This window comes from Prionailurus viverrinus, chromosome D2, assembly GCF_022837055.1.
Source record: "Prionailurus viverrinus isolate Anna chromosome D2, UM_Priviv_1.0, whole genome shotgun sequence".
NCBI lineage: Eukaryota > Metazoa > Chordata > Mammalia > Carnivora > Felidae > Prionailurus > Prionailurus viverrinus.
In genome coordinates, this window is record NC_062571.1 from 53,084,900 (window position 1) to 53,101,809 (window position 16,910).

Consider the following 16,910-nt stretch of genomic DNA (forward strand, 5'->3'; position numbering starts at 1 on the left):
CACATGAATACAACACTGAACAGTTAGCACATTTTATGATTCGTTGAGTTCACTAAGAAAGTTTCGTCCTTTATTGGGGCCAGTGGCCCATTCCTGGGGGCTCCAGACAGTAAAACTCTTTTTTGCGAAGTCGGTTGCACCGCCCTCTGCTGTTCAAATTCTAGTTCATGGGTTCTTCCATGAGTTTTTGGAGACTCAATCCACCTTTCTCCCTCGCCAGGTCTTAAATTCCTGGGAATATTACAGGTTAATACATAATGTTTGCAGTTGCTTACAGTTGTCAGACCACTTGCCACCTTGTTAAGCAGGTGGTACAGTTCTTTGTACAGAGTAAAGTTCCACCAATAAGACGTTAAATGAAAGGCCTCCCTTAACTGAGATTATACCCAGTTAAACGCTGTTTGGATCAGCCACACCCAGAACGAAAATCACCCAAGAGTACATCTCCTCCCAGAGTGACAGAACAGACATTTCCTTTGGAGCTTAGAATTTGAGACACCAGAATTGATAAAAATCATATTGTGGACTTTATTCAGTTAGGGGTGACCCAGTGATTAATTCAGCTTTGTTTAAGGTCAGCATTCAGGTCAGGTTGTCAGGTTGTACTGACTAACCCCTTTTTTAATATAAGTAGTTTTATAAGCTCCTAGAAAGCAAAAACTTTCTCATTATTTATCTTAAATTCTAGAACAGAGCCTGGTACTCAGTAGGTCATCAGTAAATATTTGTTTTATGAACAAATGCATGAACTTTTGTGTCGTTTTCCCCAGTTGCCTCAGGGTGTGATAAGTTAGCAGGTTTTTCCTTCATTATAATTCAGCATACTGGCAAATTGCGTAGGACTACTAACATATGCCCAGAGAAGACCACCTGTGTCCACTGCCAGTTCCAATCAAATGAGACCCTATTCTGGTGCGGGATATGTTGTACTTAGTTTTGTTTTTTTTTTTCCTTTGAGTGTCTGGTGCTTTCACTCTTACATAGGTGACTTTTAGAAAGATTTTTGTGTGCAAAAGTGACCTGGCTTTCATACACTCTTTAGAGATTTCCATAGAAGTAAAAAGCCAAGGAGTGCTCATAAGGCATTCAGAACTTCTCAACAGAAACTTGGAAATTCTGACTCCGTTTATTGAAGCTGATGACTATAATATTGGCTTATCTTCATCTTTTGTACCTTTTTGACATACCTCAAGGTAGATTAAGATGACGAAGACTTTTATTATCTCAGTAGTTTGCAACCAAGCTTCACGTTAGAATCACCTGGAGAGCATTTTAAACTATGGATGGATGCCTAGCTCTTTTCAAGACCAGTCAGATCACAAATTTCTGAAAGATGGGGCCTGAGCATCTGTAGTTTTAAAAGCTTGCCAGTTGTTTCTGATGTGGTTGAAAACCACTGCTGTAAACCCTAAGGGATTGTTTCATGGTAAGAGTAGAGATTCCTGAAGAAAAGTTTGGGCTTTAGAGACAGTGATCTTGAAATTGTCATTTTGCCATTTACCAGCTATGTGAATTTTTGCACTTAAATCTGAGGCTATCCATCCTCATTTATAAAATAATATCCTACCTCACAGGGTTTTATCAAATGAGAACACGTGTAAGCACTTTATAAAACAGTAAAATGCTATTTTATGTATTAGGCACACAGAAGGTGCTTAAGATTCTCATATAACCAACAGTTGTGGCAATTCCCCCCCCCCTTTCCTTTATATTTGTCATCTTAATGTGGGCTGGCCCTGCATACAAGTTGAATACAAAGATGATTGATTCATTTGAGGAATACTGACAGGCCCAACAGATTAAAATATGTCAACCTATTTAATTGGTTTTTGGGTGGCAGTTTTTGAGGGACAGAATTTAGCTCCGAAACCTGCCTATATGTTTGTTTTTCTGATGCAGATTTTATCCTTGAGAAGACTAAGGAAATGTGTGCAACGCATAAGTTGTTTTTTTGCCTCTAGGTTAAAAGTTAGGTATTTGATAGTGAATTATTATTTGTATTTATTGAATTTATATAGTAAATATTGAGTGCCTACATATACCCGGTACCATTCTAGATCCTTGGTAGTGAACATAACCGAAAATGCTCATATGGAGCTTAAATTCTAGTGAGGTTTGTTCCAATAAACTGTGAAATTAAATGAAGATTGTGCTTCATTGTAACATGGATTGTGTATTCAGTTTATACTACTTAGTCTTTCAGGGTTTTTTAACTAATGGCAACTTTTTTTTTTTTTTTTTACATTTATTTATTTTTGATAGAGACCGAGCACAAGTAGAGGAGGGGCAGAGAGAGGAGACACAGAATCGGAAGCAGGCTCTAGGCTCCGAGCTGTCAGCCTAGAGTCTGATGCGTGGCTCGAACTCACAAACCGTGAGATCATGACCTGAGCCAAAGTCAGACACTTAACCAACTGAGTCAGCCAGGCTCTCCAATGGCAACTTATTAATAGCTGAAGTTGAACTGCTTTGTCCTTTGTGAATAAATTTAATTTAGCAATTTATCTTGATAAATTTTATTGCAGTATTTGTAGGTGGAAAGAGCACATATAGATATTTTGATTGCCTTTCATTTTGGTAACAATAAGCACATGTCCTGTGTAAATTTATTATTGAATCTTTTAAATTGCTGTGGGTAGGGGTGCCTGGGTGGCTCAGTCGGTTAAGCATCGGACTTCTCACGTCATGATCTCATGACTGGCGAGATGGAGCCCACATCAGGTTCTGCTGTCCACACAGCCCTCTTGGTATTCTCTGCCCACTCTCTCTCTGTCTCAAAAATAAATTTTCAAGAACGTTAAAAAAAATAAATTGTTGTGGGCAAACAATTTTTGAGAGTAGTGGAAAGGGGGTGGTTTTCTAGTATCATGAATGATTTAGGATCACAAATCATTGCCTTGAAATTATAAGCATTTATAAACTCAAACCCTTTGGGGAGCCTTTGGGGTGACTCAGTTAAGCATCTGACTTCGGCTCAGGTCATGATCTCGCGGTTCATGAGTTCGAGTTCCACATTGGGCTCTGTGCTAATAGCTCAGAGCCTGGAGCCTGCTTCAGATACTGTCTGTCTGTCTGTCTCTCTCTCTCTCTCTCAAAAATGAACATTAAAAAATAGAAAAGTTTATAAACTCAAACCCTTTATATCATTACTCTGTCACCATCTGTTTTCTTGATTTCTCTTATGTTTCTCAAAATTAGGATTAAATGTATACAGAGTACAAAGAATATTGTAACAAACTGCAGGAATGGATCTTGTATTTGAAGCTTGGGCCTGCTGAGTGATCCTTCTGAAAACTTGACTTATGTATACCCCATCTCACAGTAATACTCAGGAGTTTGTTGATGTTGTATTACATCACTTACTTGCACCTGGTGAGTAGGCAAGGCACTTAGCCGGTGTCCCAAAACAGTCAGATGGGAGGGAAAGCAGGGAGAATAATCTGTTCCCTGTCCCTCTCCTGCAGTTACAAAGTGAATTAGAATCCTCACTCTAAAAGCGTTATCAACCAGAAGTGTACATCCCTTTAGAAGATGTAGACTATTCTGATAGGAACATGCCATATTATTTTCAGATTTGTATAATTATCTCTTAGTTTGCATTAAAGCAATTTCTCATTTTCTGTGTCAGTTGGTATCTCTTCAGTCACATCTCTATCCCATTTTGACAATTAACAGACCAATACCTGGAATTAAAAACCATAGCAATTAGTTATGTTTGCTTTCATCTGTAAAAAGTGGAAGGATTACAGAAAACATCTCCTTTGACTATTCTCATCAGTCCCATATCTTCTCTCCATCCCCATTTCACTCTCATAAATGGGTTTATATTTTTCCAGGCTCCTTTGTTTAATGCTTTTATTTAAAAAAATTTTTTGGGGGCGCCTGTGTGGCGCAGTCGGTTAAGCGTCCGACTTCAGCCAGGTCACGATCTCGCGGTCTGCGAGTTCGAGCCCCGCGTTGGGCTCTGGGCTGATGGCTCAGAGCCTGGAGCCTGTTTCAGATTCTGTGTCTCCCTCTCTCTCTGCCCCTCCCCCGTTCATGCTCTGTCTCTCTCTGTCCCAAAAATAAATAAACGTTGAAAAAAAAAATTTTTTTTTAAAAAAAATTTTTTTTTAGTTTATTTTATTTTTTGAGAGAGAGAGCAGGGGAGGGGCAGAGAGAGAGGAGAGCAAGAATCCCAAGCAGACTCCACACTGTCAGCAGAGCCTGATATGGGGCTCCAACTCACGAACCATGAGATCATGACCTGAGCTGAAATCAAGAGTCAGACACTTAACCTATGAGCCACCCAGATGCCCCTGTTTAATGTTTTCAGGTATACCATATATAATTCGTGATTTTGTTTCTAAATTTGAATGTATCAGTCTACAATTTGCTTTTTTAAATACAGTTTTGAGTTCTATGATACTCAGCAATTAAAGAGAATATATATATAATATTCATTGGATTGACATTCTTTTTTTCTTAATCCATTCCCCTGTTTATGATATTTAGGTCCTTATTTTCTCTTCTTTAGCTCTCCTTATAATTTGACTTTCATTCCCCTTTCTTAGCTCTACTAAAAGTATACTAAAGATCACTAATAATTTCTTAATCAGTAAATCTAATACCTTTTTTACTTGGTCTTCGTATCCTCGGTATATATGTAATAAAGTTGAAACTGATTACCACCACCCTCTAACTTCTTGAAATTATATTCTATTATACTGTACTATTTTTCTATCTTTTGCTTATTTTCCCCTCATATATTACCTTTTCTCCCTTCAATCACAGAAGTATGGTTTAAGCCTCCACACTTACCATTCTTCTCTGAAGTGTACCCACTTATTATCTCACTTTCACCTCTGTTTGAATGACTCCCAGATGAGCGTCTTTATTCCTGACCGCTTTCCCACATTTTAGTGTCTCTTTCCTAGCTGGCCAATAGACATTCCCATTTGTATATACATGTTATTACTAGCGCCTTAATGTGTCTAAACTGATATTTCCCTGGCTTTTACTTTTCTTCCCAATTTTTGTTCTTTGATTAGACCCCATCCTTCTAGTCCACCACTTTTTTTCTTTTTGCTTCTTTCTCTCCAGATTCACTCATCAGATATTGTAGATTCTTCTTTCTCTGGCTCTACTTTTTCTCTTCTAGTTTGACTTAGTGTGATACCAGAATTGGCCAAGGCATAATTATAATCACATCATTTCCATGCTTCAAAACCTGCCAGTCTACATCACCTATGGGATAAAATGTAAACTTTCAAGATCTAGTGAAGGGGTTTAGATCTATTAATGTAATTCAGCCTCAACCTACCTTAATCATACTCTTCTGCATTCCACTACATTGTTCTCTGAATATGTCATTTCCTTATTTTTGTTTTAGATGACTTCCTCCCTTTTAACACCTGGCTAACTCTTACCCTTCTTTAGAATTCAGCTCAAATATCACCTTGAAGCATTGCACAGCTCCTTCAGACAGAGTGAGTTACTCCTTCCTGTGTTTCCATAGAACTTTTGTGCATTTATTATAGAAAATCACATTGTATTGTTATTTTGTTAACGCATCTATCCCATGTCTTAGAGCCTTCCACACACACCTGATACCACCACCACCATGCATGTTTAACTGGAAGTTCGCTGAGAATGGAAACTATTCCCTATCCCTCTTACCCACAAAGGCCTGGTACCTTGGATACATTATTGAATCTGTGTCTTTCTTTTCATCCTTTATGACGTATCAGTGGTTAGAATAATCTTAGCAGAAGCACAATTTAAAGAACCAACTCATTTGCTCAACCACCTGTATTTTATTGCTTATTAAGCTTAAGTTCAAATTATTTGGCCTGGCCTTCAAGACCCTTCATAATCATATGTATTGTGCTCCCTATTATGTTTAAGACACTGAGTTTATGGCTGGCACCAACTACCTTTTTAAACCTTTGCTTCTCTTTAAGAATGAGTATGTACAGACACCTGGGTGGCTCAGTCGGTTAAGCATCCAACTGGATCTCAGCTTAGGTCTCAATCTCAGGGTCGTGAATTGAAGCCCTGCATTGGGACATCACTGGGCATGAAGCCTACTTAAAAAGGAAGAAAAAACTAATAATAGTACATACATGTTTGCTGCCCAGGCCAAACTGATTAGCTCACTGTCCTCTGAACACAAGATGTTCTTTTTAGCATCTTGTCTTTCAAAGTTCTACCCATCATTCAACACCCATTTTAGGTTCTGCCTCATTTATAAAGCTTTTCTAACCATCTCAGAAATATTTTTCCCCTCTTCTCTAGACTCTGTAGCAGTCCTTTACATGCCATACATACATACATACAGCAGTCCTTTGCATGATACAACTGTTATATCAGTTGTATCAACATCAGTTGATGAGACATAATATTTATATGGCACAGTGAAATAGACTGGGAGGAGTTTAGATCTCTGGTGAAAGCTCCTTATGGCTGTTTAAAGGTACCTTAGAAAAAATGAAACAATTTCTTGTACTGGCTATAATTTTCTATGAAATAAGAAGTGGAAACATTTCTCAGAATTCACTATACATATGGCAGCATGATGCAGTGAAGAAAGCCAATATTTTGGAGTTGAGGCCTAGGTTGCATCCGTGCCTCTCTGTAAGGCGTTGAGCAGATTACTTAACCTTTCTAGGCTTTTGTTTCCTTGTTTATTTAAGATGGAAATAATTACTCTTGCAGAGTTTCTGAATATCAGAGACAAAGGGGATGGCATGTATATGCTTGATTGGAGTGTATTTCCCTTCAGTTTTACCCTTTGGTAATGTGTTGTGATTGTGGTTTTATCTTTTGATGAATTCAGATACTTTAACTTCCATTCCACTTATGTGAACAGACACATAAAGGGATTTTTATTCTTCTTGATGGTACAGTTCCTGTACCAGAATACATGGTGTGTGAAACTTTTAATCGTGAGACAAAACAGTGTGCAGTTTTTTCCATTGTTAAATGAGGCCTTCCTTGCATTAACCAGAGTATGGGTCTCTAAAGCATGTTCTGAATTAAGGACTGCTTGTTCTCTTTACTTAAAACAGTCCTGCAAATACATTGTTGAGGCACCATATATAATACAACAGCAGTAATTTAAAGCTTGTTTCATCGTTCTCTCTCCTACCTCCTGGAATTCCATTCTGCTACACTCCAGTTTTAATCAAAGTGATCTCTAAGGCAGGAGCCTATGATTTCCCAGATCTTTCTAATAATCCAAGATATACACCTGCAATTTGAGTCTGTAAAGATAAACTTTACTGACAGTTTTATTAGATAACCATACTTACTTATTTAGTAAATAAATATGCTATTGAGAAACTTTTATTGGTAAAGTTTCCTCCCCTTTTTTCCATGTACTTTTAAAAAATAACCATATAAACAGTGGATGAGTCACAAATGAGCCCTATGATGTAAGGTTATCTTTGTCATCCATCCTTTCCTAACTGGTTTATAATATCTAGGTTTACCTTAAAATCCACTTCAACTATGTTGGTGTTCTTATTGTCCATGATCATATGCTCATTTCTGTCTTGTTTATGCAATTTTTCTTAGTTTGAATACCCTTACTCTTTTCATTTCCCAATCCAGCTTAAATTCTCATCCGTAGTTATGTCCTTTTCATGAAACCAACTCAGCTGCGTCGTACTGTCATCCTCACATTTCTATATAACTTATTACTCACATTGTAATATCTTTTCTTGGCACTTAATGTAGTCCTTGTGGCATCAAATAATGAATGTACTTAGTAGGTACTCAAGCTGATTCAAGAGGAGATCTTGAATAATCTTAGGTTTTAGACAAACTAACCATGTATTCCTTGAACAGTATATAAAGCTTACTGTTAGGATCTGTACCTGGAAAAAAGTTACAGTTTTAAAATCATGTAGTATAAAATAATCTTTTGTAAAGGGTGGCATGTAAAGGGTACAGATTTAGTGATATTACCAATACTGTTGAGTCTACACATTTATTTTGAAGAATAACAATCTTTAGATTCATCATTTTTTTCTTCATATTGTGTTAATAGTGATTTGTTCTTTAACCTTTGAGCCAATTGTGATAATTCCCAGATTTTCCTTTACTTTGTAAAGTAATGTGCCCCAACTTGCCAGGTGGGAAGGTGTAGAAGTAAATAGTGTGTACCTGAGCAAGCAGGAGGCATTTAAAGAGATAGTAGAAGGAAAAGAACGGTGGAAGAAAATGAATTGAGAGGATTTGAATGAATATCTTATGCAGTGGTATTGGCCTATTGAAAACGTGTGTGTGGTGGGGGCGGGGGGGGGGGGGAGGGGTGGTGATTAGGAATCCAGGACTTTTTCCACTGAATACCAGGGTGCCAAGCAGAATTCCCTTATGTGCTAATTTAGGTAACAAATTGCATCCATAACATCTAGCCATAGATGTAAAGTTGACACCATCTTTGTCATCTTTTTTAAGTTTATTTATTTTGAGAGAGAGCAAGCTGGAGCAGGGGAGGGGTAGAGAGAGGTGGGGAGAGAGAGAGAGAGAGAGAGAGAGAGAGAGAGAGAGAGAGAGAATGAATTCTAAGCAGGCTCCGTGCTGTCAGTGCAGAGCCCACTGTGGGGTTCGATCCCATGAACCGTGAGATCATGACCTGAGCCAAAACCAAGAGTCAGACGCTTAACTAACTGAGCCACTCAAGCACCCCAGACACCATTCCCGTCTTTATCAGTACCATTATTACTAGTGTTCATTTAGTTCATTTAGTGTTCATGCTTATGTAGTTTCATGATCATTTGTTTAATCTTTTACAATAGGAGATCTTAACATTAAACCTTTTTAATGCTGACCATTCCTTTGGCAGACTGGTTAAGCCTTTGGGTTCCTGCTCAGAATGTTTTGAAAGAACACAAAAGAACACAAAATACATAGTATCAGAAATGAGGGGCGTCTGGGTGGTTCAGTCCGTTAAGTACCCAACTTTTAATTTCAGCTCAGGTCGTGATTTTATCATGGGTGAGTCCAAGCCCTGTGTCAGGCTCTGCACTGGCAGTGTGGAGCCTGCTTGCAACTCTCTCTCTGCCCCTCCCTCACTTGCCCTCTCTCTCTTTCAAAAATAAACAAACAAGGAAAATAAATGAAACCAATCAACCTGTTAAAAATCTGATACAGTAATATGAGCTTTATTTAATACCTTAAAATACAAGCTGTATTGGTTGGTCTGATAACTACATTCAAATTTGCAATGAGTAAATGTTATTTTGGGATCTGCACAGGTAGCTGTAACATAATATGAAAACTTCTGGCCAATATACTGTAATTTCTAATTGCTGTACTGTTAATATTATTATGGTTTGCTTACATTCATCATTGGAGGAAAATTAAATTTTATTTAGAGGTTAGCAAAAGTGAAGATGTAATTTCTTTCCCCATCCAAATTTTCTGGGATAAATTTTCATGGACCCCAGATTAAGAACCCCTGCCTTACAATACAAGAGATTCTGTTGTTACACCTATAATAAGTGGTAGACAGGGGTTTGAACTTGAACAGTCTGGCTCCACACCCCAAGTTCTTTGCTCCGTTATAGAACACCTTGAAGTTGCATAGTCTTTTCCCCACATTTAGCTAGCTCTTTACCTTAGGAGAAAAAAAAAATCTTGAGCATTTTACTTCTTGTTTAAATTAAAAACCACACTTGATCTTAGCCAAAAGGTTGAGAAGTGGTTTAAATTAAAAACCAAATAATTTTAAAATTTTTATGTTGGGTGTAAAATGAAATTTCATTTCTGTGTTATGGTGAATACAGTATTTGAGGCTTAAAAGAATACAGAGGAATGACTATAGCAGAGATTCTCAAACTTTAGGTATTGTGATCACCTGTAGGGCTTGTTACAATGTCAGCAGTTCCTCAGAAAATTAAAAATGGAATACTGTGTGATCCAACAGTGCCACTTCTGGGCATATACCTCAGAGAATTGAAAGCAGGGTCTCAAATATTTGTACACCCATGTTCATAGCGGTGTTATTCACAGTAGCTAAATATGGAAGCAACCCAAGTATCTATTGAACAATGAACAGATAAGCAAAATGTGGTATATACATACAATGGAATATTATTCAGCCTTGAAAAGGAAGGATATTTTGCAGTGTGTTCCAACATGGATGAACTTGGAGGACATTATGCTAAGTGAAATAAGCCAAAGACAAATACTAGATGATTCCACTTATTTGAGGTACTTAGAATAGTCAAAACCATGAACACACTATAATGGTGGTTGTCAGGGACTAGGGAAAGGAGGATTGGGGAGTTGTTTAATAGGTACAGACTTTCAGTTTTACAAGGTAAAAGAGCTACAAGATGAGTGGTGGTGATGGTTGTACAACATTGTGAATGTATTTAATACCACTAAATTGCACACTTAAAAATGGTTAAGATGGGGGATGGGGGGTCCCTGGGTAGCTCAGGCAGCTGAGTGTCCAACTCTTAATTTCGGCCCAGGTCATGATCTCCCGGTCACGGAATTGAGCCCCATGTGTCAGGCTCTGCGCTGAGCGTGGAGCCTGCTTAAGATTCCCTCTCTCCCTCTATCCATCTCCCCCCACCTCTCTCTCTCTCAAAAAAAAAAAAAAAAAAAAAAAAAATGGGTGCCTGGGTGGCTTAAACGTCCAACTTCGGCTCAGGTCATGAACTTGTGTCCTTTGAACTCAAGCCCCATGTCAGCCTCTGTGCTGACAGCTCAGAGCCTAAGAGCCTGTTTCTGATTCTGTGTCTCCCGCTCTCTGCCCCTCCCCCGTTTGCTTTCTGTCTCTCTCAAAAACAAACATTAAAAAAATTTTTTTAATAGTTAAGATGATACATTTTATATGTATTTTACCACAATAAAAATTTTAAGTTAAAAAAAATTTTGTAAGTTTATTTGGAGAGAGAGGGTGAGTGCTCTAGTGGGGGAGGGGCTGGGGGGGTAGAAAGAAAATCCCAAGCAGGCTCCACACTGCCAGCACAGAGCGTGGGGGAGGGGTGAACTCACAAACCATGATCATGACCTGAGCTGAAATCAAGAGTTGGACACTTAACCAACTGAGCCACCTAGGCTCCCCTAAAATGTTTTTGAATGATTTTTTTTAAATGTAGTATCAGGTCCCTCCCCGAGAGTTTCTGATTCTGTTGGTCTTGGGTGGCCTGAGAATTTGTATTTCTAGTAAATTCTCAAAAGATGTTTGTGCATCACATTGAATACCACTTTCTAAGAGATTGGAGGATTGAAGGTGGATGGGGAATGACTTAAAGAGAGACTTAGAGGGGCGCCTGGGTGGCTCAGTCGGTTAAGCGTCCGACTTTGGTTCATGTCATGATCTCACAATTTGTGGGTTCGAGCCCCACGTCAGGCTCTGTGCTGACAGCTCAGAGTCTGGAGCCTGTTTCAGATACTGTGTCTCCCTCTCTCTCTGCCCCTCCCCTGTTCATGCTCTATCTCTGTCTCAAAAATTAAAAAAAATAATAATAAACAGTAAAAAAAGAAAAAGAAACTTAAGGTTTGGTCTGAAATTACAACCTTTTCTAGGGTATGGACTTTGAAAAGTTTTTGGCTTTGTCCTTTGAAATGGGAAAGAGCCAGTTATTCTCACCTTTTAGGATATTCAAAATGTATCCCATAAATCATAACATTAAAATTGTAATAACTTGAATTCAAGTAGAATTGTTATATTGACCCTGAATGTAAATATTATGGTGTTATCAGTAAAAATTTTTAATTTGAACATGTTGGGTTTTATCTTTTTTATCTGTGTTTATCTCAAAAGACCTGATCCAGTAGCAAAATCAAGAACGTATTTTGCCCAGTGTAAAAAATAGAAAAGCTTGCAAGATTCAAAGCACTTGCAGTAGAAATTAGGTGTATTTAAGACTTATCTGTTCAAGTTCTGAACAGTAGGGAACAAAGCTGTTGACAAAAAATACTGTGTGTATTTATAAAAGCTGTTTGGAGTTTATATCATATGATTGTTCTGGGGCCATCTCTTCTATCTAATTTTTCACACCATCAAGATTGTTTGAGTTGCACCTGTTGGGAAATCTGCCCCAGACTGGTTAAACTTAAAACCACACACACAGCTATAGGTTTATGTAAGTGAACAGTGTAAGAGTATATTTAGCTTTAAGCACAGCTTGATCCATGTCTCAAAGCCATCAGTTTCCATCTTTCAGCTTCCTCTGGTTTCTTTAGGCTGCACATGGTGGTTCTCTTGGCAGTAATACCATTACACCTTCATTTAGCCTCACACCTTCCTGCCTTAAAGCTCTGTAGAAAAGAGAAAACCTGTGTACCAGCTTTCCCAGCAAAAATTCTAAGATTCACTCTGATAATACCAGCTTCATGGGCCCAGTCCTCCAATCACTATAATTTGGAGTTAGGATACACCCTTAAACCAGTCTAAGGATTACTTTTCCTGGAGCTGGGGATAGGGGAGGACTAACTGCCTAAACCACATACAGGACTGATGTTAGAGGGAAGGGTGGACATTGTTTGTTCCTTAAAAAGAGGAGAAATCGTGCTGTACATTCTTCTACTCTCTCATTCTAAAATCTTGAGAATAAACCTGTCATTTTCAGTCCCCTCTTTTTCTCACTATAAGAAGGCAGAGAATTAGAGAATAAATAGCTGAAATAGATTTCACCAAAAAGGGAGTAGGATATGGGGAATCAGAGAGGGAAAGCATAATTATAAGATCTTCTCAGCTGTTGTTCCTGGTCAGTCTATCAGAAGTTTTTAAAAGATGAGGAAAGAGGCGCCTGGGTGGCTCAGTTGGTTAAGCGTCCGACTTCGGCTTAGGTCATGATCTCGCGGTTTGTGAGTTCGAGCCCCGAGTCCGGCTCTATGCTGATAGCTCAGAGCCTGGAACCTGTTCCGGATTCTGTCTCCCTTTCTCTCTGCCCCCTCCCCCACTCACACTCTGTGTCTCTCAAAAATAAATAAATATTAAAAAAAATTTTTTTTAATGAGGAAAAAAAGGATTCCTACACATTCATATTTTGTTCCTTCCCCTCCTTTTTTCCAACCCTGAAGACTAGTAACTCTGTCTTATATAATATAGGCTGTTTGCCTAAAAACATTCATGTAACCATTTTTATTTTTATATGGTTATATATTCCCATCTATCTGGCCCTTATATCACAGACTGATGTTCTTTCCAAATTAAATAGAATAAACTCCTATATGTAGTAAGGTTGTAAATCAATAAATTCTTTAGAAATTAACATTTTCTGTAGTGTTACCTTTTTTTTTTTTTTTTTGAAGTGAACATAACCTCAAGATTTTAAAATATGAAGCTTAGAACTGGACCATGTGACATGTGGCCCTTTTCTCTTATCTCCTCCCAGTTCAAAATGCTTGCCTCTCAATAGCCAGCATTCTCTTAGATCTGCAGTTGGGCTCAACACATTAAAGCCTCAGCACAGTCTTCTTTGTAGTTTTAGCCTTTTTCCGGAAAATCGGCTTAAGCTACCCACCATAGCCATTCTGCTTCCTGTCATAAACTCCGCTTTTCCTGGTCATAAAGAGAATCTTTGCCTTCCTTGTACTGTGTCACTTCATGGAGTTGGTGCTTGCAACACTTCTTGCAGAAAGTCCGGCAGGTTTTTAGGAATTCACCAGGGTTGCAAGAGCACTGTCAGCATACATAGTTCTATACTGTTATTTATATGAAAAAAGCACTTATTTCTTTTTAAATTTTTTTTTTCCAACGTTTTTATTTATTTTTGGGACAGAGAGAGACAGAGCATGAACGGGGGAGGGGCAGAGAGAGAGGGAGACACAGAATCGGAAACAGGCTCCAGGCTCTGAGCCATCAGCCCAGAGCCTGACACGGGGCTCGAACTCACAGACCGCGAGATCGTGACCTGGCTGAAGTCGGACGCTTAACCGGCTGCGCCACCCAGGCGCCCCAAAAAAGCACTTATTTCTGACTTAAGCAAATCTAGTAAATGTCTCCTTCATAACGGTTTGCTTTCACCAATCTCTTTGCCTTTTTTTTTTTTTTTTTTTTTTTTTTCTCCTACCTGCCATTTTTCTATACCATCAGTTCTCAAACTTTACCTCAGGATCACCTTCAGAGAATTCAAGGCGCTTCTTCACAGTTTCAGATTAAGTAGATCTGGGGTAGAACCAGAGAATTTGCAAGTTCCCAAGTGATCTTGAAACTGCTGGTCCAGGAAACTTTGTTTCAAGAATCTCTGTAATCATTTGTCCCTGCTTTTGCTAATTTCTACTATCACTCCTCCCTGAAGCCTTCTCTGATCTATCCAAATTGATCCTTCAATTTCTTCTTAAGGTATACCTATGGTAATTTCTGGAACCTTATTATGTTGGATGTGACCCCAGTTAGTTTATAGGATTTTCCAAATAGATACAATCTTCCATTTATTTTATTTGTGCAGCCACATGGACCCAGTGAATACTCAGTAAATGTTGCTGGCAATGTCTCTACTATTATTAGAAATTGCCATTTCGTATTTATCTGTATCTAAACTATAATTTTTAGATGAAGTGATTTAGTGTTATCAGAAGTTTCCTATTTGATCTCAAATGACCATCATCAGATTAACACTAACAGTTGAAATAAAGAGAAAATGGATGTGGTAAGTTGGTAGATGTTGAAAATCAGGCACACTTTTTTGAGCGTATTGGTGTCAATAAGGTTTCTTTTAATATCTCATCTGTAAGATAATTTCAATTAATCGGTATGAGGCTTAGCTTCAAAACCCAAATTTGTAAACTGTATACTATCACTATGAATCAAACAAAACAAGGTTATTTGTGTTAACAATTCTTATTAGGTTTAACTCCTAATGAGTTTCCACTGTAAATCACCGTTCAACTACCTTATCTACCATAGTTGTGAAATTAGAAAACATCCGAAAGTGCTTGCTTTAAATGTCAGTTGAGTACCTTCTAAAAAGTAAAACTGTAAAAGTGTTTAGGAGTGAAATATACTGATGCCTCAACATTGAAGTACATCAAAAATAAAAGATTGATAAATGAATATGGAGTAAAGGACATATAAAGCAAAATTACAAGAATTATAGAATATAGATATTGAGAAAAAGGGTAGTCACTGAACAGTTTTTCAGCTTTTTTTGAAAGTTTGAAATTTTTCATAATAAAATTTTAGGAAAGGGGCACCTGGGTGGCTCAGTCAGTTGAATGTCCCACTCTTGATCTCAGCTCAGGTTATGATTTCACAGTTGGCGAGATCGAGCCAAGCCCCCTGTCAGACTCTGCGTTGACAGCACGGAGCCTGCTTGGGATTCTGTCTCTCTGCCCCTCCCCTGCTTGTGCGCTTGCTCACTCTTGCGCGCACGCTCTCCCTCTCTCTCTCTCTCAAAATAAATAAATAAGGGGCACCTGGTGGCTCAGTCGGTTGGGTGTCCACCGACTCCAGCTCAGGTCATGGTTCCTGGTTCGAGCCCCACGTGGGGCTCTGTGCTGACAGCTCAGAGTGGAGCCTGCTTCCAATTCTGTGTCTCCCTCTCTCTGGCCCTCCCCCCTCACGTTCTGTCTCACTTTCTCACTCAAAAATAAATAAACATTAAAAAAAATTTTTTTTAATAAATAAACTTTAAAAAATGTTTAAGAAAAATAAACTTACACTGATGAGAATTTGTGGGGAATATAGTTATACAAGTAATTGCATTAAATTGAAATATGAGATTGCCATTTATGTAGGTCTAAAACAGATGAACGTAGGCAATTTCGTTTGGTTCAGCCTGGTACTAAGGTTCTGAGGAGATATATTTTTACGTTTTATTTTTTTCCTGGTGACTGAAATTGGGTTTATTCAATTCACCTTAATGCTGATTAATTATGCTGGTCTAGATGTACTTAGCTACATATGCTGCTCATTGTTGAAATGAAAATCTTAGAAGAACCTAGAACGTTTCTAGGTATTATGCCTGGTTTGTTATCACAACTGTATATCTCATTTCCCAGAGGTAAACAAATATAAAATTTCCTCAGTTGTGGGGCACATATATTCTAACACCCCAGTTAACCAAGTCTGTTTGCTTATACTTGTCATTTGAAATGTATGCAAAACTTTGTAAATTATATAGTTATACCCAGTCAAACTGTGGATAGTGATGATGGTTGTACAACAGTAAGAATGTACGTCATGCTACTGAACTATACTCTTAAAAGTTGTAAATTTTATGTATATTTTCCCACAATAAAATTTAAAAGATGGAGAGGAGGAAGGGGCACTTTTAGATAACCATAAGGTAGTATGAGAGCTGAGACAGCTTGACTGAGGTGGGTCATGGTGCTAAACAAACACTGCCTACCTCCCATTTTTACCTAGGTCGTATGAAACCTGATTGAATTTGAAAGCTGAATAAAGTCACAGTTTTGGATGTTGCTATGAATTAAGTATTTTTCCCCTGTTCTGGGGTGCTTGGCTGGCTCAGTCAGTGGAGCATGCAACTCTTGTTCTAAGGGTCATGAGTTCAAGCCCCACAGTGGGCATGGAGCCTACTTAAAAAAAAAAAAAAATAGGAAGTTTTCTTACCTGTTCTAATTGGAAGTTTTTAATTGGAGCACCCAGTTAAAATATATGTTGTTCTACAAGGACTGGAGACCTCATGAATCTACAGTACCTGACTAGTCTTTCCCATTGAGCATAGTTAAGCTAGTTCTCACAGAAGCAATTTATTTAATTAAATGAAAAGTGCAAAGTAGATGGACACCTAGGTGGCTCAGTTGGTTAAGTGTCCAACTTCAGCTCAGTTCATGATCTCAACTGTTGGTAGGTTTGAGCCTCCATGTCAGGCTCTGTGCTGGCAGCTCTGGAGCCTGGAGCCTGCTTCGGATTCTCTGGCTCCTCTCTCTGCCCCTCCCCTGCTTGTGCGTGCACATGTGCCCATGCACTCTCTCATTCTCTTTCAAAAATAAAC

The 16,910-nt window shown here is 38.4% G+C and overlaps 1 protein-coding gene and 1 pseudogene across 1 annotated transcript in view; one reads left to right on the top strand and one right to left on the bottom strand.

The window, feature by feature from the left end:
* The window catches only part of MARCHF5 (membrane associated ring-CH-type finger 5), a 58,083-nt gene that overhangs the window by 927 nt on the left and 40,246 nt on the right, over positions 1 to 16,910 (top strand). The window lies entirely within an intron of this gene.
* Positions 13,272 to 14,855, bottom strand: LOC125148163 (60S ribosomal protein L36a-like; annotated as a pseudogene).